Source organism: Bufo gargarizans, chromosome 1, assembly GCF_014858855.1.
Source record: "Bufo gargarizans isolate SCDJY-AF-19 chromosome 1, ASM1485885v1, whole genome shotgun sequence".
In the NCBI taxonomy this organism is placed as follows: Eukaryota; Metazoa; Chordata; class Amphibia; order Anura; family Bufonidae; genus Bufo; species Bufo gargarizans.
Window position 1 is genome coordinate 256,441,321 of NC_058080.1, and position 25,564 is coordinate 256,466,884.

The following is a 25,564-nucleotide window of genomic DNA, read 5'->3' on the forward strand; positions in this document are numbered from 1 at the left end:
ACAGGGAACCACGTCACAAATGCTTGCACCAGGGAGCAATGTTATGCTACCGTCTTTTTTAGAGCCAAGGATACAGTTAAGAGACAGAGACAAGTGGGGTTACAACCAGCAGAAAACATAGAGAACAGTAACAAATTGCAGATTATCAATATGTCTGGAGAAGATCTAGGACCCCAATATGAATCTCTACTCAGTAGGGGACTCTCCTTTACCCCGACTCCAGGATTTAACTGCTTCACTTGGATAAAAGACGTTAACTTATTTGCTAGGAAACTAGCGCTGCACAAAGAATTCAAAGAAAAGGAGAGACAAGACCCAGGCAGGAAAGAACGGGAGGCATTATCTGTCTTAGAAGATCTACATAGAGAGGGCAGAGGTGAAGGATTCACTCTCACTGCCCCCTTAACGGATCTAAGTCCTAAATCGAGGTATACCCCTCCTTTCTCAGGATGTGCCAATGTGGAGACGTTTGTGGATCTAGTGACTAGGGACCTAGAGAGAATCAGGACTAAAAAGAGTGATGTGAATAACAATTTAACGCTAGACGAACAGGGGGTATTGGAGGACCTGATCAAAAAAGATGGAATAGTCATCAAGCCCTCGGATAAAGGGGGGAACATAGTCATATTAAAACAAAATGACTATGTAGACATGGTTATGAGATTATTGAAAGATCAAAAAACGTACAAGAGACTAGACTCCAACCCCACAATAAAATATAAAGTAGAACTAGAGGCCCTCTTAAAAACAGCAAGAGGAGAAAACCTGATATCCAAAGATGAGTTTAAGATCTTATTTAATGCGAATCCCACGACCGCTACCTTCTACGCGTTACCGAAGGTACACAAAAAACGGGACCCAATACCGGGCAGACCAATTGTGTCCGGGAATGAAAGTATGTGCGAAGGAATCAGCACATACGTCGATCTGTTTATTAGCCCCTTTGTTGAAATCCTCCCTTCCTACATCAAAGATACATTGGACCTGGTAAAAAAATTAAAAGACATCCAAATAGGCCCCACCACACTTATAGCGAGCCTCGACGTCGAGGCTCTATACACGAGTATAGAGCATGAAAAGGGGATAGGTGCGGTCAAGCACTATCTATATACCAAAGGGACACATTTCTATAATCACAATGATTTTGTTATTCACCTTTTACGTTTTCTTCTCACACACAACTATTTTATGTTTGATGGCACTTATTATTTGCAGACACATGGTACGGCGATGGGGACGGTTTGCGCACCCAGTTTCGCCAATTTATTTTTAGGGTGGTGGGAAGATCAACACGTTTTCATTGAAGAGAATACACAGTACACGGATTTAATTTCATTTTGGGGTCGTTATATAGATGATATTTTAATTTTTTGGGAGGGTACGGTCACAGAATTCACAGAATTCATAGATAAACTTAATGAGAATCAGTTAGGTTTACTATTCACTATGGATATCCAAATGGAGAGCATTAGCTTCCTGGACCTTAAAATCATCTTGGATGGGGAAGGAGGGATCAAAACGGAAGTCTACAGGAAGCCTACGGCGTCAAACAGCTTTCTACACTGGCAAAGCCATCATCCTCTGCCGTTAAAGAGAGGCATTCCCGTAGGCCAATACCTAAGGGCCCGGCGAAATTGCTCGAACGAGGAGGCCTTTCAAAAAGAGAGCAATGACCTGTACTGTAGATTTCGTATGAGGGGCTATCCCAAGAAGGTCCTGCACCGAGCATACAACAGAGCCGTCAATACCAACAGAGATGAATTGCTGTACAAAAAACAAACAGTGGGAGATAGGGTCGTGAGATGCATAGGCACTTTTGATGTGCAAAACAAAAAGGTCCGCAGGGTTCTCCAAAAACATTGGCATATCCTGAGAATGGACAAGGACCTGAAGGAGGTACTCCCTGAGAAGCCAAGCATAACATACAGACGAGGCCCCAATTTAAAAGAATTGTTAGTTCGAAGCCATTTTCAGAGGAAACCTAAGAGTAAGGGAACATGGCTGAAAACTGTAGGATCCTATCCGTGTGGATCGTGCAGCTTCTGTAAATATATGATCCCCAGAAGAGAGTTCCTGAACCCACAAAATGGGCAAACTTTCAAAATCCGGGAATTTATAAACTGCAAAAGCACTGGAGTAGTGTACTGTATACAGTGCGAGTGTGAAAAATTGTACGTTGGCAAGACTGTTCAAGAATTGAGGAGGAGGCTTTCTAAACACTTTAGCATACTTAACACCAGCGAAGAGACGCCACTATCTAGACATTTACAGGAATGTCATAATGGTAAGACACAAGGCTTGAAGGTTTGGGGGATACAGAAGGTACGGAGCTCTCCTAGGCAGGGCAGTGTGGACCGCAAACTTCAGCAAGAGGAGACGCGGTGGATATACCGCCTCCATTCTCTGGCCCCTAATGGGCTGAATGAAGGATTCACCTTTACATCCTTTTTGTAAATATTAGAATAACTGGCTTCTCTGGTTTTTTGTATAAAATAGAGATAACCCAAATGATCTCTAAAGGAAGTCAACCACTGGGATCAGAATAATATGTTCCCTAAATATAATTTTGGGGACAGGGGCTAGATCGCGCCAAATTAAGGGGACATAGGCATATTAAGCACTATCGTCCAGTCAATAGACCTACCATTTCTTACCTGGAGAGATGTCATCTGTCTTGTGGGTGGTCTCCCGATTGTTGGATAGAGATGTCCTGGTCGTTGGCTCCCTGGCAGGATAAGAGTCCATCTGTAAGAGAAAATGAGCATAAATAAATAAATAAATATACATCTATTACAAAAGCTATACTTAAGATAATTACGCCAAAGCGGCGCATAGGGGCATGTTGATAACATTGATATTGGATATATACAGGATACGGTGGGGGTCATGAGTATTCACCCCTAGTTTAGACATCCAATGAGAGTGGGACATGCCCCAAGCCTATATGGCATTCATTTAGTCGCCAGATATGGTGTATCACTGTAAATTTCTTATATTAAGTTCAAAATAGTTAATGTAGATCTGCAACATACATAGTCCTTACCCTAATAAATATAATAGAACTTGGATATAGCGGACACTTGGTTTAGGAATACAAAATAATTATTTAGCCCTTACCTTGGGTGCAGTATGTTGCAGAATGGACCTGCATGTAAGATAGAGGGGTGCATGGATCCCTAATTGAATATAAGTTCGGACGAAGTATAGCTTAATGCCTGGATGCGAGGAGTCATCACCTGGAGTATGCGCAATAACCTGGAAACAGGACCGGGATAACAAGAAGGATTGCGCATGCGCGAAAAGATGCGACCTTTGACTGACATTAATGCCGGCAAGGCGCACGCGCCGCGCTTCGTGGGTGAGATCACAGACGCATAGCCATGACCACAGGGAAGCCCGGCCTCAAAGTAGGAGGGTACAGATGACGCGGACATACTCCTCATATGAGACAGCTATAGAGATTGGCGGATCGCGATAGTCAGCCGAAACCGAGGGTTTAAATGCCTAGACCCCGCCCCCAACATTTGAACCTGCAAGTTTCCCCTGAAGACGCCGAATCGCTCGGCGAAACATGTAGGGAAGCAGGACTTCAGTTTTTAGGCAGGAAGGTCATACAGTGAAATTGAATTGATGCATGTGGGCACAGAGTGTGCGGCTTCAACCCCTTAGGGTCACACTAGTTTAGAAGTGAATCACATCTCAGCAATATAGATTGTTATCCCGTCTATGACCTATTCCTGATAGTTTTAATTTGATCCCTAGACTTATATGTTCTTTTCAGTTGCAAAATAATAAAGATTAATTTTAATACTTTGCCGGGAGGCTGCAACAACGCGCTAAGGTCCTAGAGACCACCTGATTTTTCTTCTCTTCTTGTTCGATTTATTAGCGTGGCAACCTCCTGTGGGATCCATTTGTTTGTTAATTAAGGTATATAGAGGGGCTTATTCGCCCAATCCAACATAGGATCCGTAATCTATGCCAGTTTCTGCGGTCACACTATCCCGCTGCGGAACCTCTGGACATATATTGTATCACTATATTTACTCACAACAAGCCTGATCGAGATATACGTGGAATGATATGGCAGGTTTCCTCTCCAACCAACTGAACAGTCAAACGTTTCTATCTGAGGCCAATATAGTGTTCTCCAGTGATAGTCTCCCCTTAAACTGCCGAGATATCTCTCAGGCGTTTAAAGAGATCAATCAGACCTATAAGAGATATATCAGATCCCTATGGGAGATTACCAGTCTGGAGACATACCTACAACAAAAAATTGTATATAGAGGTATGCGAATACGCATTACCCCCAATGCACATCAGGGGGACACTGACTTCGTGAAAGGGTGGGAGGACCTACTTACAGACAATTCCCTACGGATGCAGGCATACATATGCGATTATGAAAAAAAGTTGCTAACGAAATTGGCCTCACAATTAGAAAAAGAAATAGGAGATATACAAACATTTCGGACTCAGCAAGAGTTTTCCATACTTGAAAATAGACTTCAAAAAAATATAGAGAACCTACAAACCGAAATAAAAGAAAGGAAGCATAAAAAATACCTAAGAGATAGAAGAGATTTTGAGACTGGACACATTTATAATAGTACAAACAGCAATAAGCCCTTCTATCCTAGGAGGACGGAACAGAGAGACTACACTGACATCTCAGAATCTGATATCTCAGAGCCAGAGGGCAATACAAGATACCCGCAGGCAGGTACGAAAAAGAGAAATAGGTACTATAGAGGAGGAAATCAAACCAAAAAACATCCACAGAATCCAGGGGACACTGTGGGATCTAATCCGAATCAGAAATGGCACAATACACCTCTGATGAATCAGACGCCCAACATACAAGATGGAAATACACAATTGATGACCTCCTCCTTGCCATCTATATCCTCCTCTTCCTCAATATATGGGGCACAGGGAACCACGTCACAAATGCTTGCACCAGGGAGCAATGTTATGCCACCGTCTTTTTTAGAGCCAAGGATACAGTTAAGAGACAGAGACAAGTGGGGTTACAACCAGCAGAAAACATAGAGAACAGTAACAAATTGCAGATTATCAATATGTCTGGAGAAGATCTAGGACCCCAATATGAATCTCTACTCAGTAGGGGACTCTCCTTTACCCCGACTCCAGGATTTAACTGCTTCACTTGGATAAAAGACGTTAACTTATTTGCTAGGAAACTAGCGCTGCACAAAGAATTCAAAGAAAAGGAGAGACAAGACCCAGGCAGGAAAGAACGGGAGGCATTATCTGTCTTAGAAGATCTACATAGAGAGGGCAGAGGTGAAGGATTCACTCTCACTGCCCCCTTAACGGATCTAAGTCCTAAATCGAGGTATACCCCTCCTTTCTCAGGATGTGCCAATGTGGAGACGTTTGTGGATCTAGTGACTAGGGACCTAGAGAGAATCAGGACTAAAAAGAGTGATGTGAATAACAATTTAACGCTAGACGAACAGGGGGTATTGGAGGACCTGATCAAAAAAGATGGAATAGTCATCAAGCCCTCGGATAAAGGGGGGAACATAGTCATATTAAAACAAAATGACTATGTAGACATGGTTATGAGATTATTGAAAGATCAAAAAACGTACAAGAGACTAGACTCCAACCCCACAATAAAATATAAAGTAGAACTAGAGGCCCTCTTAAAAACAGCAAGAGGAGAAAACCTGATATCCAAAGATGAGTTTAAGATCTTATTTAATGCGAATCCCACGACCGCTACCTTCTACGCGTTACCGAAGGTACACAAAAAACGGGACCCAATACCGGGCAGACCAATTGTGTCCGGGAATGAAAGTATGTGCGAAGGAATCAGCACATACGTCGATCTGTTTATTAGCCCCTTTGTTGAAATCCTCCCTTCCTACATCAAAGATACATTGGACCTGGTAAGAAAATTAAAAGACATCCAAATAGGCCCCACCACACTTATAGCGAGCCTCGACGTCGAGGCTCTATACACGAGTATAGAGCATGAAAAGGGGATAGGTGCGGTCAAGCACTATCTATATACTAAAGGGACACATTTCTATAATCACAATGATTTTGTTATTCACCTTTTACGTTTTCTTCTCACACACAACTATTTTATGTTTGATGGCACTTATTATTTGCAGACACATGGTACGGCGATGGGGACGGTTTGCGCACCCAGTTTCGCCAATTTATTTTTAGGGTGGTGGGAAGATCAACACGTTTTCATTGAAGAGAATACACAGTACACGGATTTAATTTCATTTTGGGGTCGTTATATAGATGATATTTTAATTTTTTGGGAGGGTACGGTCACAGAATTCACAGAATTCATAGATAAACTTAATGAGAATCAGTTAGGTTTACTATTCACTATGGATATCCAAATGGAGAGCATTAGCTTCCTGGACCTTAAAATCATCTTGGATGGGGAAGGAGGGATCAAAACGGAAGTCTACAGGAAGCCTACGGCGTCAAACAGCTTTCTACACTGGCAAAGCCATCATCCTCTGCCGTTAAAGAGAGGCATTCCCGTAGGCCAATACCTAAGGGCCCGGCGAAATTGCTCGAACGAGGAGGCCTTTCAAAAAGAGAGCAATGACCTGTACTGTAGATTTCGTATGAGGGGCTATCCCAAGAAGGTCCTGCACCGAGCATACAACAGAGCCGTCAATACCAACAGAGATGAATTGCTGTACAAAAAACAAACAGTGGGAGATAGGGTCGTGAGATGCATAGGCACTTTTGATGTGCAAAACAAAAAGGTCCGCAGGGTTCTCCAAAAACATTGGCATATCCTGAGAATGGACAAGGACCTGAAGGAGGTACTCCCTGAGAAGCCAAGCATAACATACAGACGAGGCCCCAATTTAAAAGAATTGTTAGTTCGAAGCCATTTTCAGAGGAAACCTAAGAGTAAGGGAACATGGCTGAAAACTGTAGGATCCTATCCGTGTGGATCGTGCAGCTTCTGTAAATATATGATCCCTAGAAGAGAGTTCCTGAACCCACAAAATGGGCAAACTTTTAAAATCCGGGAATTTATAAACTGCAAAAGCACTGGAGTAGTGTACTGTATACAGTGCGAGTGTGAAAAATTGTACGTTGGCAAGACTGTTCAAGAATTGAGGAGGAGGCTTTCTAAACACTTTAGCATACTTAACACCAGCGAAGAGACGCCACTATCTAGACATTTACAGGAATGTCATAATGGTAAGACACAAGGCTTGAAGGTTTGGGGGATACAGAAGGTACGGAGCTCTCCTAGGCAGGGCAGTGTGGACCGCAAACTTCAGCAAGAGGAGACGCGGTGGATATACCGCCTCCATTCTCTGGCCCCTAATGGGCTGAATGAAGGATTCACCTTTACATCCTTTTTGTAAATATTAGAATAACTGGCTTCTCTGGTTTTTTGTATAAAATAGAGATAACCCAAATGATCTCTAAAGGAAGTCAACCACTGGGATCAGAATAATATGTTCCCTAAATATAATTTTGGGGACAGGGGCTAGATCGCGCCAAATTAAGGGGACATAGGCATATTAAGCACTATCGTCCAGTCAATAGACCTACCATTTCTTACCTGGAGAGATGTCATCTGTCTTGTGGGTGGTCTCCCGATTGTTGGATAGAGATGTCCTGGTCGTTGGCTCCCTGGCAGGATAAGAGTCCATCTGTAAGAGAAAATGAGCATAAATAAATAAATAAATATACATCTATTACAAAAGCTATACTTAAGATAATTACGCCAAAGCGGCGCATAGGGGCATGTTGATAACATTGATATTGGATATATACAGGATACGGTGGGGGTCATGAGTATTCACCCCTAGTTTAGACATCTAATGAGAGTGGGACATGCCCCAAGCCTACAGACGTGGACAAAATTGTTGGTACCCTTTGGTCAATGAAAGAAAAAGTCACAATGGTCACAGAAATAACTTTAATCTGACAAAAGTAATAATAAATTAAAATTCTATAAATGTTAACCAATGAAAGTCAGACATTGTTTTTCAACCATGCTTCAACAGAATTATGTAAAAAAATAAACTCATGAAACAGGCATGGACAAAAATGATGGTACCCCTAACTTAATATTTTGTTGCGCAACCTTTTGAGGCAATCACTGCAATCAAACGCTTCCTGTAACTGTCAATGAGACATCTGCACCTCTCAGCAGGTATTTTGGCCCACTCCTCATGAGCAAACTGCTCCAGTTGTGTCCGGTTTGAAGGGTGCCTTTTCCAGACTGCATGTTTCAGCTCCTTCCAAAGATGCTCAATAGGATTGAGGTCAGGGCTCATAGAAGGCCACTTTAGAATAGTCCAATTTTTTCCTCTTAGCCATTCTTGGGTGTTTTTAGCGGTGTGTTTTGGGTCATTGTCCTGTTGCAAGACCCATGACCTGCGACTGAGACCAAGCTTTCTGACACTGGCTAGTACATTTCTCTCTAGAATTCCTTGATAGTCTTGAGATTTCATTGTACCCTGCACAGATTCAAGACACCCTGTGCCAGACGCAGCAAAGCAGCCCCAGAACATAACAGAGCCTCCTCCATGTTTCACAGTAGGGACAGTGTTCTTTTCTTGATATGCTTCATTTTTTCGTCTGTGAACATACAGCTGATGTGCCTTGGCAAAAACTTCGATTTTTGTCTCATCTGTCCACAGGACATTCTCCCAGAAGCTTTGTGGCTTGTCAACATGTAGTTTGGCATATTCCAGTCTTGCTTTTTTATGATTCGTTTTCAACAATGGTGTCCTCCTTGGTCGTCTCCCATGTAGTCCACTTTGGCTCAAACAACGACGGATGGTGCGATCTGACACTGATGTTCCTTGAGCATGAAGTTCACCTTGAATCTCTTTAGAAGTCTTTCTAGGCTCTTTTGTTACCATTCGGATTATCCGTCTCTTAGATTTGTCATCAATTTTCCTCCTGCGGCCACGTCCAGGGAGGTTGGCTACAGTCCCATGGATCTTAAACTTATGAATAATATGTGCAACTGTACTCACAGGAACATCTAGTTGCTTGGAGATGGTCTTATAGCCTTTACCTTTAACATGCTTGTCTATAATTTTCTTTCTGATCTCTTGAGACAGCTCTTTCCTTTGCTTCCTCTGGTCCATGTCGAGTGTGGTACACACCATATCACCAAACAACACAGTGATTACCTGGAGCCATATATATAGGCCCAATGGCTGATTACAAGGTTGTAGACACCTGTGATGCTAATTAGTGGACACACCTTGAATTAACATGTCCCTTTGGTCACATTATGTTCTGTGTTTTCTAGGGGTACCATCATTTTTGTCCATGCCTGTTTCATGAGTTTATTTTTTTACATAATTCTGTTGAAGCATGGTTGAAAAACAATGTCTGACTTTCATTGGTTAACATTTATAGAATTTTAATTTATTATTACTTTTGTCAGATTAAAGTTATTTCTGTGACCATTGTGACTTTTTCTTTCATTGACCAAAGGGTACCAACAATTTTGTCCACGTCTGTATATGTATTCATTTAGTCGCCAGATATGGTGTATCACTGTAAATTTCTTATATTAAGTTCAAAATAGTTAATGTAGATCTGCAACATACATAGTCCTTACCCTAATAAATATAATAGAACTTGGATATAGCGGACACTTGGTTTAGGAATACAAAATAATTATTTAGCCCTTACCTTGGGTGCAGTATGTTGCAGAATGGACCTGCATGTAAGATAGAGGCGTGCATGGATCCCTAATTGAATATAAGTTCGGACGAAGTATAGCTTAATGCCTGGATGCGAGGAGTCATCACCTGGAGTATGCGCAATAACCTGGAAACAGGACCGGGATAACAAGAAGGATTGCGCATGCGCGAAAAGATGCGACCTTTGACTGACATTAGTGCCGGCAAGGCGCACGCGCCGCGCTTCGTGGGTGAGATCACAGACGCATAGCCATGACCACAGGGAAGCCCGGCCTCAAAGTAGGAGGGTACAGATGACGCGGACATACTCCTCATATGAGACAGCTATAGAGATTGGCTGATCGCGATAGTCAGCCGAAACCGAGGGTTTAAATGCCTAGACCCCGCCCCCAACATTTGAACCTGCAAGTTTCCCCTGAAGACGCCGAATCGCTCGGCGAAACATGTAGGGAAGCAGGACTTCAGTTTTTAGGCAGGAAGGTCATACAGTGAAATTGAATTGATGCATGTGGGCACAGAGTGTGCGGCTTCAACCCCTTAGGGTCACACTAGTTTAGAAGTGAATCACATCTCAGCAATATAGATTGTTATCCCGTCTATGACCTATTCCTGATAGTTTTAATTTGATCCCTAGACTTATATGTTCTTTTCAGTTGCAAAATAATAAAGATTAATTTTAATACTTTGCCGGGAGGCTGCAACAACGCGCTAAGGTCCTAGAGACCACCTGATTTTTCTTATATTTATCCTGGCACTGCAAGGAGGGGCAAAGGAAAATTATATACTGGAACTATATGTGTGTGTATATATATATATATATATATATATATATACTGTATATATTTGCACCACAGGGGGCATTATAATACAGGGGAGACTACAGGGGAGTTATAACTGCAGGGCAGCGTTAGAACTATATGGGGCACTGCAGGAGGGGAATTATTAATACTGGTAACACTATAGTGATATTACTACTAGGGGAAACGTATGGGCGTTATTATTATTGGACACAATATGGAGGGCATTGCTAATAATGGGGGCATTCTGGGGTTCGTATAAATTTGGGGGCTGATCTGGGCACTACTTAAACTAGGGGTCTGATCTGGGGTCTCCATAAATTTGAGGTTTTATCTCACATCTGCCTAACTTTGGGAGCTGATCTGGGATCTGTATAAACTTGGGGTCTAATTTGGTGTTTATATAAATTTGAAGCTCATCTGGGGTCTGCATAAATTTAATGGCTGATTTTGGAGTCTGCATAAATATTGAGGCTGATCTGGGGTCTGTATAAATTTTGGTGCTGATCTGGAGTCTGTATAAATTTGGGGACTGATCTGGCACCTATATAAATTTGGCAGCTGATCTGGTGCCTGTATACATTTGGCAGATGATGGCGTCTTCATAAATGTGGGGTCTGATCTGGTGGTCTGTATAAATTTGGTAGCTGATTTGCAAAATATGTAACAGTCCCCCTCTACCATGTGCCATACAGGGAGTGCAGAATTATTAGGCAAATGAGTATTTTGACCACATCATCCTCTTTACAGGGAGTGCAGAATTATTAGGCAAATGAGTATTTTGACCACATCATCCTCTTTACAGGGAGTGCAGAATTATTAGGCAAGTTGTATTTTAGAAGATTAATTTTATTATTGAACAACAACCATGTTCTCAATGAACCCAAAAAACTCATTAATATAAAAGCTGAATATTTTTGGAAGTAGTTAGGGGGATATCTGTGTGTGCAGGTGACTATTACTGTGCATGATTATTAGGCAACTTAACAAAAAACAAACATATACCCATTTCAATTATTTATTTTTACCAGTGAAACCAATATAACATCTCAACATTCACAAATATACATTTCTGACATTCAAAATCAAAAACAAATTAGTGACCAATATAGCCACCTTTCTTTGCAAGGACACTCAAAAGCCTGCCATCCATGGATTCTGTCAGTGTTTTGATCTGTTCACTATCAACATTGCGCGCAGCAGCAACCACAGCCTCCCAGACACTGTTCAGAGAGGTGTACTGTTTTCCCTCCTTGTAAATCTCACATTTGATGATGGACCACAGGTTCTCAATGGGTTCAGATCAGGTGAACAAGGAGGCCATGTCATTAGATTTTCTTCTTTTATACCCTTTCTTGCCAGCCACGCTGTGGAGTACTTGGACGCGTGTGATGGAGCATTGTCCTGCATAAAAATCATGTTTTTCTTGAAGGATGCAGACTTCTTCCTGTACCACTGCTTGAAGAAGGTGCCTTCCAGAAACTGGCAGTAGAACTTGGAGTTGACCTTGACTCCATCCTCAACCCGAAAAGGCCCCACAAGCTCATCTTTGATGATACCAGCCCAAACCAGTACTCCACCTCCACCTTGTTGGCGTCTGAGTCGGACTGGAGCTCTCTGCCCTTTACCAATCCAGCCACGGGCCCATCCATCTGGCCCATCAAGACTCACTCTCATTTCATCAGTCCATAAAACCTTAGAAAAATCAGTCTTGAGATATTTCTTGGCCCAGTCTTGACGTTTCAGCTTGTGTGTCTTGTTCAGTGGTAGTCGTCTTTCAGCCTTTCTTACCTTGGCCATGTCTCTGAGTATTGCACACCTTGTGCTTTTGGGCACTCCAGTGATGTTGCAGCTCTGAAATATGGCCAAACTGGTGGCAAGTGGCATTTTGGCAGCTGCACGCTTGACTTTTCTCAGTTCATGGGCAGTTATTTTGCGCCTTGATTTTTCCACACGCTTCTTGCGACCCTGTTGACTATTTTGAATGAAACACTTGATTGTTCGATGATCACGCTTCAGAAGCTTTGCAATTTTAAGAGTGCTGCATCCCTCTGCAAGATATCTCACTATTTTTGACTTTTCTGAGCCTGTCAAGTCCTTCTTTTGACCCATTTTGCCAAAGGAAAGTAAGTTGCCTAATAATTATGCACACCTAATATAGGGTGTTGATGTCATTAGACCACACCCCTTCTCATTACAGCGATGCACATCACCTAATATGCTTAATTGGTAGTAGGCTTTCGAGCCTATACAGCTTGGAGTAAGACAACATGCATAAAGAGGATGATGTGGTCAAAATACTTATTTGCCTAATAATTCTGCACTCCCTGTATGCATGTTGTCTTACTCCAAGCTGTATAGGCTCGAAAGCCTACTACCAATTAAGCATATTAGGTGATGTGCATCTCTGTAATGAGTAGGGTTGTGGTCCAATGACATCAACACCCTATATCAGGTGTGCATAATGGCAATAATAAAATTAATCCTCAAAAACACAACTTGCCTAATAATTCTGCACTCCCTGTATAGTAATACTGGTTTCTTCTTATGTGACAGAGGGGGACTGCACACCATTGACCAAAGACACCTGCATGTAATGGGCTGGACCAAATGGAGAAGAATAGGAAAGTGAACAATTCAAATCTATGGAGTCGTCACCTGTAAGTCATTAGATCTGCCCTTGACTGTTTCTTTCAAAATGTGTTTCATTCTCTTTTTTTAGAAAGTACTGTCATTTTAAATTGATTTAGCGTGGGCAATTTGCCTGCTCTGTCTTGGACACTAAATACATTGCCCCATGACTTTCCTCTAGCAATCCTGCACATGAGAGATGAGCAAAGATATGAAAAATTCTAATCAGCTGCTTTGACGAATTTTACAAAGAAATTCGATTTGTAAAAAATTACTTTGTCATGAAGCACATTTCTTTGTATGTAGCAGGTGTAATGATGAGGAATGACGTTCGTGCTGCCCCCATCATTGAACCCCTTGGGGAGGGAGACCAGAAGGGAAAAGACAAAGAATTAGGCCTCAAGACTAGGGAGAGGGGAAAGGTCACCTACTAGGAAACACCTAGAACTGGCCCTAACTCCTGTCAGTATGTATAGGCTCTGAAGTTGGGAAAATACATATGCTGGAACCTAAACCCTAGGAGCCCTGAAAAGCACTAGAGGTAGTGACCGGGAATTAGACTACTGGTTCCTTCCCAGGTTAACGAACCAGCGTCTCCCTGAGGCCTAGTAACAACAAGCACAAGGGAACAACCAAATACAAAGAGCAGTACAACTAATCTTGTGGACCGCAAAACTAATATGGTCTTGTAAATGGACAATTAAGCGCACATTTATTAAGACCAGCGTTTTAGATGTCAGTCTTCATAAACACCTAAGCTGGCGGTGGGTCCACTGAAGTTATAAGGAGGCGCCGGCCTAACTTCAACAGATCCCCCGCCACTTCTTAATGTAAGACAGCTTCCTAACTGTATTACATTTAGACCTTTTTCTATTCCTAAAACAAGCGTAGAAAATGGTAAATGAGACAGGACTGCCTGCCCATCCACTTTCTCACCCACACCCACAATTTTAGACCTGGTGTGAACATGGAGAAGTCGCAGATTGCTGTGCTACTAACCGTTGTGCCACAATCTGCATCTGAAATACAACTAATTAAGGCTTATTTCAGATTGATAAATGACCTCCTTAGATTGTCAATTAGCAAGTTCGGCAACAATACTTAAATGTGTATTGGGGCGAAACAGAAACACATAAGTAAACACTAGAGAAAGGATATAAGCAAAACCAAAGACCTGTAGAATCTGTGTGCATTTATTTCACATTAGATTGCAATTGTTTATACAGCTGGAAACAGTACAAAACAAGCAGATTATAAATATTCTGTTCTGTATGTTTAATCTATAAATGCACAAGCCATTTGTACTTATTTTGCTATATTGCTATTATAGCCTTTCCGGCTCCAGTCTGTATTCATAATTAGATAGATCTCAAATCTGTAGAAGCCATGCTTGATATGTTGTCACAAATACAGGGGAAGGGAGGGACACAGAACTAGGCCTCAAGGCTGGAGAGACGGAAAAGGTCACCTCCTAGGAAGCCCCTAAACCTGAAGGTGGGAAAATACATACGCCGTAACCTAGACCCTAGGAGCCCTGAAATGCCCTAGGTAGTGGCAGGGAATGAGACTACTGGTTCCTTCCCAGGTGAACGAACCAGCGTCTCCCTGAGGCCTAGTAACAACAAGAAAAGGGGAACAACCAAATACAAGAGCAGTACAACTTATCTTATAGAAAATGGATGAGCAGAAACACAGGTAATGGATGAGTAGAAACACACCAACTCTTCCAATCCAAGCAGAGAATATCAACCGCATGGTATGAAGTGTGAGGCCAAACTAAATAGGGAAGCAGTAATGACCACAAGCTGCACCTGAAAAGAGGTCTGGTCATTACCAAAAACAACACTGAGAATCAAGAAACTGCCAGTTAACCTCACATGCAGTCTCTCAGGTCTTCTAACCTCTGTCACAGAAGGTACCGTGACATTAAGATGCTGCGTTCATTTCTTATCGAGGCATCTGAGGCCCAATTTGCATCATATGTCACCCCGCATAAGATTTTGTAGGGTTTCTGCAATCTAGATGGCCACATTCAGTGTCCTCCTAATGGTAGACTAATGAACGCTAACATTAGCTAATGTGAGAAAGGCCTTTAGATGCTTAGAGGTTACCTCCTGGGGAGGGTATTAATGGTCTTGAATTTCCTCCATTTGTACACAATCTGACTGTGGATTGGTGGAATGAATTGCAACCTTTTTTGGCCTGATGAGCATCAACAATGCTTCTTCTGAGATCCTCAGACATTTTCTTTGTTCATGCCATAACACACTTCCACAAATGTGTTGTGAAGATCAGAATTTCATCGATAGATTTTTTGACTTATCATTTATCTTTATCTACTCTAGTATTTTCATTAAAACCTGATATATTTTTGGGTCAAATTTATGCAGAAATATACAAAATTCTGAGGGGATCACAAATTTTCAAGCACCACTGCTGTATATTTTTTTACTACACAATAAATAAAAGTATGGTGTGCAAAATATAGTTTTATGTTGCCCCTTTCCAAGAACCACAACTTATAATTTTTGTTTCCATTGATGTAGTTGCATGTGGGCGTGTTTTTTGCACTACAAGATGTAGTTTTCATGGGATTTATTGATTAACGCTTAATATTTTTGTAGGGGAGGGCGAGGAAGCAGTTTTTCATGTTTTTAAGTGTGGGTTTTAAACATGTTATCTTTATTATATTGGTTGTGACTAAAGACGATATCGTATTTGTTTCTGTTTTTGATTCTTTTACAAAATTAAACTCTTTTTATTGAAACTATTTTTTTATTTTTCTATTAAACATTATGAACCTTTTGTACACTTTAATAGTCAAAAAAGAACTTTGCAAAAGTATGGGAACCCAAGGAGATTTGAGCTCTCAAATATTTTTGACTAGGTCTCAGACCTTAAAAAGCCTGTTAGGGTTAAAGCTTGTGCACTATCATCATTAGGAAAGGCCCGGTGATGTAAATTTCAAAGCTTTATAAAAAAAACTGACTCCTCTAACGTTGTCCCAAAAAACAGCAACCATGGGTTCTGCTAAGCAGCTACCTAAAACTCTGAAAATGAAAATGTTTGAGGCTTACAAAGCAGGAGAAGGCATAAGAAGATAGTAAAGCATTTTCAGGTTGCCATATCCTCAGTTCTAAACGTATTTAACAGGAACAGTGGAGATCAAGAGAAGGTCTGAAAGACCCCAAAAAAATTCAGAGGCAGCTGCTCGTAGGATTGCTTGAAAGGGAAATCAGAAATCCCGCTTGACTGCAAAAGACCTTCAAGAAGATTTAACAGACAGAAGTTGTGGTCTACTGTTCAGCAACACCTGCACAAATAGCAGAGTCATCAGAAGAAAAATTTTACTGCGTCCTCCCCAAAAAATTCTGCATCAGAAGTTTGGAAAATAACATCTAAACAAGCCTGGTGCATTTTGGAAACAAGTCCTGTGGACCAATGAGGTTAAAATAAAACTCTTTAGCTACAATAAGTAAAGGTATATTTGGAGAAAAAAAAGGGCACATCATTTCATAAAAATAACACCTCTGCAACCATTAAGAATGGATGTGGATCAATCGATCTTTGGGGATGTGTTACAGCTAATGGGATGGGGAACATTTCACAAGTAGAGGAAAGAATGGTTTCAATGAAATTCCAGCAAAGAAGTTGAAAACACGATGGCGTCTACAAATAAATAATGATCCTAAAAATTAGAGATGAGCAAAGTTATTTATTAATCTTGATTGAAGACACTGCGTGAATTCTCGCGTAGTGATGTGATGATGCCATCACGATGGCTGGGCACGTTGATGTCATACTTCACCGCATGCGAGACTGAATAGATGAGATGAATATTATTTCTTTTTGTTTTTACCACCTTTTCAGGGAAAATGTATTCTTTACCATGAAGCGCAAGGAAATTCAGCTTTGCGACTAACTGGATTTTCCTGAAATTTGGATCTAAATCAATTTGATTCAATTCCATTCGCTCAACACTACTAAACACACCTCAATATCCACAATAGACTACATCAAAAGGTGCAAGATGAAGGTTTTACTATGACCCTGATCTGAACATCATTGAAAATCTGAGCAAAGATCTCAAAAGAGCAGTGCATGCAAGACGGTCCAGGAATCTCACAGAACTGGAAGACTTTTGCAAGGATGAGTGGATAAAAATCCCTCAAGCAAGAATTTAAACACTGGCTGGCTACAAAAACATTTACAAGCTATGATACTTGCCAAAGAGAGTGCAACTACCACACTGAAGCGCTTCCATTATATACTCACCGCTTCCTGGTCCTCGGCTGTCGGCTGTGCAGGGCTGCGCACAGCGTGAGGGTGTTCTGTGACCTCACGCTGTGCGCACCAGTTCACAGAGCACAGTCAACAGAGGGATGAAGAGGATTGCCATGGTGAGGAGTGGTGGCGTCCAGGAGCAGGAGAGGTAAGTGTTTTTTTTTTTTGTTTTTTTGCGCTGATGGCTGGGGGCTGACATAAGGGCTGATGGCTGATATGAGGGCTGATGGATGGCTGACATGAGGGCTGATAGATGACTGACATGAGGGCTGATAGAAGGCTGACATGATGGCTGATAGATGACTGACATGAGGGCTGATAGATGGCTGACATGAAGGCTGATAGATGGCTGAAGGTTGGGGAATTGAGCTGAGGTATTGGGGCTCTGATCTGAGGTCTGATTGACATTGGGGTCTGATTGAGGCTGTAAGCTGAGGTCTGATTAACATTGGGGGTCTGATTGCTGGTCTGACCTGAGGTGTAATGGAAAATATGTTTTTCTTATTGTCCTCCTCTAAAACCTATGTGCGTCTTATAGGGCCAAAAATACGTTAAGTACTAGCCAAGCAAGGAGCCCAAAGTTTTGCTTATGGCCCTTTTTCTTTTTTGTTATTTTAAAAATGTAAAAGATGAAAATAAAAAAATAATTGTTATTGCTTAAAATACAAATGGAATGTGTTATCTTTAACTTTATGCCTTTTGGAGATCATATAATCTTTAACTGTTCAGTCCAGTAACCATAATTATGACAAGCGGTACCCAAATTTTTGCATGCCACTGTACATCGTGGAGGCTTAATGCAAGCCTAACCATGACGTAGTTATGTCATGGTGGCTTAAGTTAATTTATATTTCTGCTATTTTGTATCCAGCATACAAATGAAGTATATCTTATGAGTAAATGAGATGTTTTAAACTCTAGATGCAATAACTGTAAGAACAAAGGTTTGGTATGTAATTCCCTCCATTTTCCACTTTCTCATTGGCTAAAGACTTGGTAGTGAGCTCCACTGGAATGTGAATCAATTTTTGAAGACAGTAAGTTCAGCTAGTTACAGTGATGTAGTTAACATGGAATTATTCCATGTTCATACAAAATCAGGAAAGAAAAATGGCAATCCTATAAAAACAATTCTGAATAATAAAAAAATATATAGAAAAGTAAAGTGTTACTTGATTCCTCTTTAAAGAGGAACTGTCACCTCTCCTGACATGTCTGTTTTAGATCCCACCTCTATTTTCCATATACTGTAATAACAATTCTGGGGTATCTATTTTTAAAACTCTGTGTTGTGTTGTTCCTCTGTTATACTTATTAGAAATGTATTAGTGAACTGACAGCCGACCTATACACCTCTCCAATCAGTGCTGCCAGGGTCAAACTGTGTAGGGGAAGACACCATTGGAAAAAAGAAAAACAACGAAAACAGATAATAATGCACTAACACAATAAATGCAATCATTATATATGGACTAAGCCCTCACTCTGATATGATAAAATTCAAGACTCTCAGCCAATATATTTTAATCAAAACACATCTGTACCCGCCATATTTATTTATCGTATCATGCAGGATGTTTCTATCTTAGTTTTTTCTCTGTGAAGACCCCATTGACCAAGGAAATTATGTTGGCTTGAGAGGCCAACATATTGTTCTATGATTTTTGGTTTATATTTCAGCTTATTATGTTGGCTTGAAAAAGCCAACATACTGTTATTCGATTGTTTCAGCTGATTATTCCGTTTTATTATTCTTCTCCACCCCCCCCCCCCCCACTTTTTCTATACGCTACTCCTCCTACAGTTTTGGGGTTAAAAAGCCAAACTTTCCACACTTCTGCAACCTATAGTGAGGTAAGTTGCTTGGACTTTAATAAGCGATCCCACCCTCCAGGCCACTGCGACGGACCACCGAAGACTTTGACAGGGAAAATTTTCAAATCGCCCCCACTCGCACAGTTTTGGAGCTAAACTCCCCAAACTCGGACCACATATTGTTGGTGTCAACTCGAATAACATTTTGAGGGGACACCCCAAAGTGGGCAGAGCTAGCAATGGCCAATGAAAATTTAGCTATTTTTTATACGCTACTCCTCCCACAGTTTAAGGAATATAATTACCGAACTTTGCAAAGTTGTTTGGCGCATACCCGAATAGGTTACTTTGTTAATTGATCCCACCCTCCAGGCCCCTGGGGTGGCCCCCCGAAGACCCCACTTTTTGTCATAGACTTTAATTGGAAAATTGTAAACTTTTGCCACATGTACAGCTTTGAAGTTAAACTCACCAAACTTGGGTCACTTAGTCAAGGGGTCAACCTGAAAATTTCTGTAAAAAAGTGGGCGGAGCCACCAACAACCAATCAGATTTCCCCTATTGACTTTAACCGCCTCCGGACTGCCTAACGCAGGATCGCGGTCCGGAGGCGGCTGTCCCAGGCAGAGTCACGCATCTAAGGGTCATATCGCGAGACGCGAGACTTCCTGTGAACGCGCGCACACAGGCGCGCGCGTTCACAAGATCGGAAGGTAAGAGAGTGGATCTACAGCCTGCCAGCGGCGATCGTTCGCTGGCAGGCTGTAGATGTGATTTTTTTAACCCCTAACAGGTATATTAGATGCTGTTTTGATAACAGCGTCTAATATACCTGCTACCTGGTCCTCTGGTGGTCCCTTTTGCTTGGATCGACCACTAGAGGACACAGGCAGCTCAGTAAAGTAGCACCAAGCACCACCCTACACTACACCCCCCCTGTCACTTATTAACCCCTTATTAACCCCTGATCACCTCATATAGACTCCCTGATCACCCCCCTGTCGTTGATCACCTCCCTGTCATTGATCACCCCCCTGTTAGGCTCCATTCAGACGTCCGTATGTGTTTTACAGATCCACGGATCCATGGATCGGATCCGCAAAACACATACGGACGTCTGAATGGAGCCTTACAGGGGGGTGATCAATGACAGGGGGGTGATCACCCCATACAGACTCCCTGATCACCCCCTGTCATTGATCACCCCCATGTCATTGATTACCCCCCTGTAAGGCTCCATTTAGACGTCCGTATGTGTTTTACAGATCCACGAATCCATGGATCGGATCCGCAAAACACATACGGACGTCTGAATGGAGCCTTACAGGGGGGTGATCAATGACAGGGGGGTGATTACCCCATATACACTCCCTGATCACCCCCCTGTAAGGCTCCATTCAGACGTCCATATGTGTTTTGCGGATCCGATCCATGGATCCGCAAAACAGATACGGACGTCTGAATGGAGCCTTACAGGGAGTGATCAGGAAGTCTATATGGGATGATCACCCCCCTGTAAGGCTTCATTCAGATGTCCGTATGTGTTTTACGGATCCACGGATCCATGGATCGGATCCGCAAAACACATACGGACGTCTGAATGGAGCCTTACAGAGGGGTGATCAATAACAGGGGGGTGATCACCCCATATACACTCCCTGATCACCCCCGTGTCATTGATCACCCCCCTGTCATTCATCACCCCCCTGTAAGGCTCCATTCAGACGTCGTATGTGTTTTACGGATCCAAATACCCCTCACAGAATCCAAATGCGTAAATTTTTTTAGACATTTATATTCCAGACTTCTTCTCACGCTTTAGGGCCCCTAAAATGCCAGGGCAGTATAAATGCCCCACATGTGACCCCATTTCGGAAAGAAGACACCCCAAGGTATTCCGTGAGGGGCATATTGAGTCCATGAAAGATTGAAATTTTTGTCCCAAGTTAGCGGAAAGGGAGACTTTGTGAGAGAAAAAACAAAAAAAAATGAAATTTCCGCTAACTTGTGCCCCAAATTTTTTTTTCTATGAAATCGCCATGCCCCTCATTGAGTACCTTGGGGTGTCTTCTTTCCAAAATGGGGTCACATGTGGGGTATTTATACTGCCCTGGCATTTTAGAGGGGCCCTAAAGCGTGAGAAGAAGTCTGGGATCCAAATGTCTAAAAATGCCCTCCTAAAAGGAATTTGGGCCCCTTTGCGCATGTAGGCTACAAAAAAGTGTCACACATGTGGTATCGCTGTACTCAGGAGAAGTAGGGCAATGTGTTTTGGGGTGTCTTTTTACAAATACCCATGCTGGGTGAAATAAATATCTTGGTCAAATGCCAACTTTGTATAAAAAAAATGGGAAAAGTTGTCTTTTGCCAAGATATTTCTCTCACCCAGCAGGGGTATATATAAAATTACACCCCAAAACACATTGCCCAACTTCTCCTGAGTACGGCGATACCACATGAGTGACACTTTTTTGCAGCCTAGGTGGGCAAAGGGGCCCACATTCCAAAGAGCACCTCTAGGATTTCATAGGGCATTTTTTACACATTTTGATTTCAAACTACTTCTCACACATTAGGGCCCCTAAAAAGCCAGGGCAGTATAACTACCCCATAAGTGACCCCATTTTGGAAAGAAGACACCCCAAGGTATTCCGTGAGGGGAATGGCGAGTTCCTAGAATTTTTAATTTTTTGTCACAAGTTAGCGGAAAGTTATGATTTTTTTTATTTTTATTTGTTCTTACAAAGTCTCATATTCCACTAACTTTTGACAAAAAATAAAAAAATTCTAGGAACTCACCGTGCCCCTCACGGAATACCTTGGGGTGTCTGCTTTTCAAAATGGGGTTTCAAGTAAAAATAAACAAAAACGTCATTTTCCCCAAATAAAGTAAAAAAAAATTGGTAACAAATAGGGGGGGGGGGGAGTATACATATTAGGCATCGCCTCCTTTGTATCAACCGGCTCTATAAAAATATCACATGACCTAACCCCTCAGATGAACACTGTAAAAAATTTAAAATAAAAACTGTGCTAAATAAACCATTTTTTGTCACCTTACATCACAAAAAGTGTAATAGCAAGCAATCAAAAAGTCACACGCACCCCAAAATAGTGTCAATAAAACCGTCATCTCATCCCGCAAGAATCATACCCTACCCAAGGTAATCGCCTAAAAACTGAAAAAAATATGGCTCTCAGACCATGGAAACACAAAAACATGATTTTTTTGCTTCAAAAAAGAAATCATTGTGTAAAACTCACATAAATAAAAAAAAGTATACATATTAGGTATCGCTGCATCCGTGACAACCTGGTCTATAAAAATATCACATGATCTAACCTGTCAGATGAATGTTGTAAATAACAAAAAATAAAAACGGTGCCAAAACAGCTATTTCTTGTTATCTTGCCTCACCAAAAGTGTAATATAGAGCAACCAAAAATCATATGTACCCTAAACTAGTACCTACAATACTGCCACCCTATCATGTAGTTTCTAAAATGGGGCCACTTTTTTGGAGTTTCTACTCTAGGGGTGCATCAGGGGAGCTTCAAATGGGACATGGTGTCAAAAAAACAGTCCAGCAAAATCTACCTTCCGAAAACCATATGGCATTCCTTTCCTTCTGTGCCCTGCCGTGTGCCCATACAGTGGTTTACGACCACATATGGGGTGTTTCCATTAATTCTTGTGGAACACCTAAAGGGTTAACAAAGTTAGTAAAAATCATTTTTGAATACCGTGAGGGGTGTAGTTTATAGAATGGGGTCATTTTTGGGTGGTTTCTATTATGTAAGCCTCGCAAAGTGACTTCAGACCTGAACTGGTCCCTAAAAATAGGGTTTTTGTAAATTTCAAGATTTGCTTCTAAACTTCTAAGCCTTGTAACATCCTCAAAAAATAAAATATCATTCCCAAAATGATTTAAACATGAAGTAGACATATGGGGAATGTAAAGTAATAACTATTTTTGGAGGTATTAGTATGTATTATAGAAGTAGAGAAATTAAAACTTGGAAATTTGCAAGTTTTTACACATTTTTGGTAAATTTGGTATTTTTTTATAAATAAAAATGAAATTTTTTTACTTCATTTTACCAGTGTCATGAAGTACAATATGTGACGAAAAACATTCTCAGAATGGCCTGGATAAGTTAAAGCGTTTTAAAGTTATCAGCACTTAAAATGACACTGGTCAGATTTGCAAAAAATGGCCTGGTCCTTAAGGCGAAATAGAGCTGAGTCCTTAAGGGGTTAAAACTGCCACAACTGTTGATGACAGGGTCCTCAAACTTGGCATAGATGGTCACTGGAGGACTGGGATTAAAATTCTGAAAAGTGGGCGGGACCAAAAACAACCAATCATATTTATTTAATTGACTTAAATGGGAAAAACTAAAAATGCTGCCATTCTCACATTATTGATGCCATGGACCTCAAATATCACAAATGTGGTCATTGAGTGTTTCCACTTCAAAGTTAGAAAAAGTGGGCGGACCCACCAACAACCAATCAAATTTCACTCATTGATTTTCAATAGAAAACAATAAAACTGCTGCCATTTTTACACGTTAAATGCCATAATTCCCAAACCTTAAAGTTTTAGTCATTGGGTGACTGTGGTTCAAAATAGGGAAAAAAAAGGGGCAGGCCAATAACAGCCAATCAGATTTCAGCTTTTGACATTAATGAAAAGCAGATAAACTGTTTAAATGCCAAGTGTCCCAAACTTAGCACAATTACTCAGTGGGTGACTGCGGTCAAAATTTAGGAAAAGTGGAGCCTAAAACAGCCAAACAGATTTCACCTATTGACTTCAATGTAAAACTTTCAAATACTGCCATTCTCACAGTTTTAACCTCTTCAGGACACAGGGTGTACCGGTACGCCCTGATGTCCTGGTACTTAAGACAACAGGGCGTACCGGTACATCCTGTGTATTTCCGATCACCGCTGCGCGGCAGGCGGTGATCGGAACCCGGTGCCTGCTCAAATCATTGAGCAGGCACCTCAGCTAAATGAGCGGGGGGGGGGGGGGTCCCGTGACCACAGGTCAATTCAGAACTGCGGTTTGTGGCTTTTTATTGTGCGAACGGCGGCGATGTCATCGGGTCCCCATGGAGCTGTAGGGGGGACCCGATGGCATGGAAGGCAGCGCGATGCCTTCCTGTGACGTGACTGTAAGATCCAGCCCCCTGGATCTCACAGGCCGGAAGTTGTATGAGTAATACACACAGTATTACTCATACAGCCAATGCATTCCAATACAGAAGTATTGGAATGCACTGTAAAGGATTAGACCCCCAAAAGTTCAAGTCCCAAAGTGGGACAAAAAAAAGTGAAAAAATAAAGTTGGAAAAATAAAGTTCCCCCCAAATATTAAAAGTTTCAAGTAAAAATAAACAAAAACGTCATTTTCCCCACATAAAGTAAAAAAAATTGGTAAAAAATAGGGGAGGGGGATAGACATATTAGGTATCGTCGCGTGCGTATCGAACGGCTCTATAAACATATCACATGACCTAACCCCCTCAGATGAACACCATAAAAAATAAAAAATAAAAACTGCTAAATAAACAATTTTTTTGTCACCTTACATCACAAAAAGTACAACAGCAATCGATCAAAAAGGCGTACGCTCACCAAAATAGTACCAAATTAACCGTCACCTCATCCCGCAAAAATGATCCCCTACCTGAGAAAATCGCCCCAAAAAAAAAAAAACTATGGCTCAGAATATGGAGAACCTAAAACATCTTTTTTTTGTTTTAAAAAAACTGTAATTCTGTAAAACATAAATATTTAAAAAAGTATACATATTAGGTATCGCCGCGTCCGTATCAACCGGCTCTATAAAAATATCACATGACCTAGCCCCTCAGATGAACACCGTAAAAATAAAAAAATAAAAACTGTGCTAAATAAACCATTTTTTGTCACCTTACATCACAAAAAGTATAATAGCAAGCGATAAAACGTCATATGCACCCCAAAATAGTGCCAATCAAACCATCATCTCATCCCGCAAAAAATTAGACCCTACCTAAGATAATAGCCCAAAAACTGAAAAAAATATGGCTCTCAGACTATGGAGACACTAAAACATGATTTTTTTTGTTTAAAAAATGAAATCATTGTGTAAAACTTACATAAATAAAAAAATTGTACACATATTAGGTATCGCCGCGTCCGTGACAACCTGCTCTATAAAAATACCACATGATCTAACCTGTCAGATGAATGTTGTAAATAACAAAAAAAAAATGTGCTAAAACAGCTATTTCTTGTTACCTTGCCTCAAAAAAAGTGTAATATAGAGCAACCAAAAATCATAC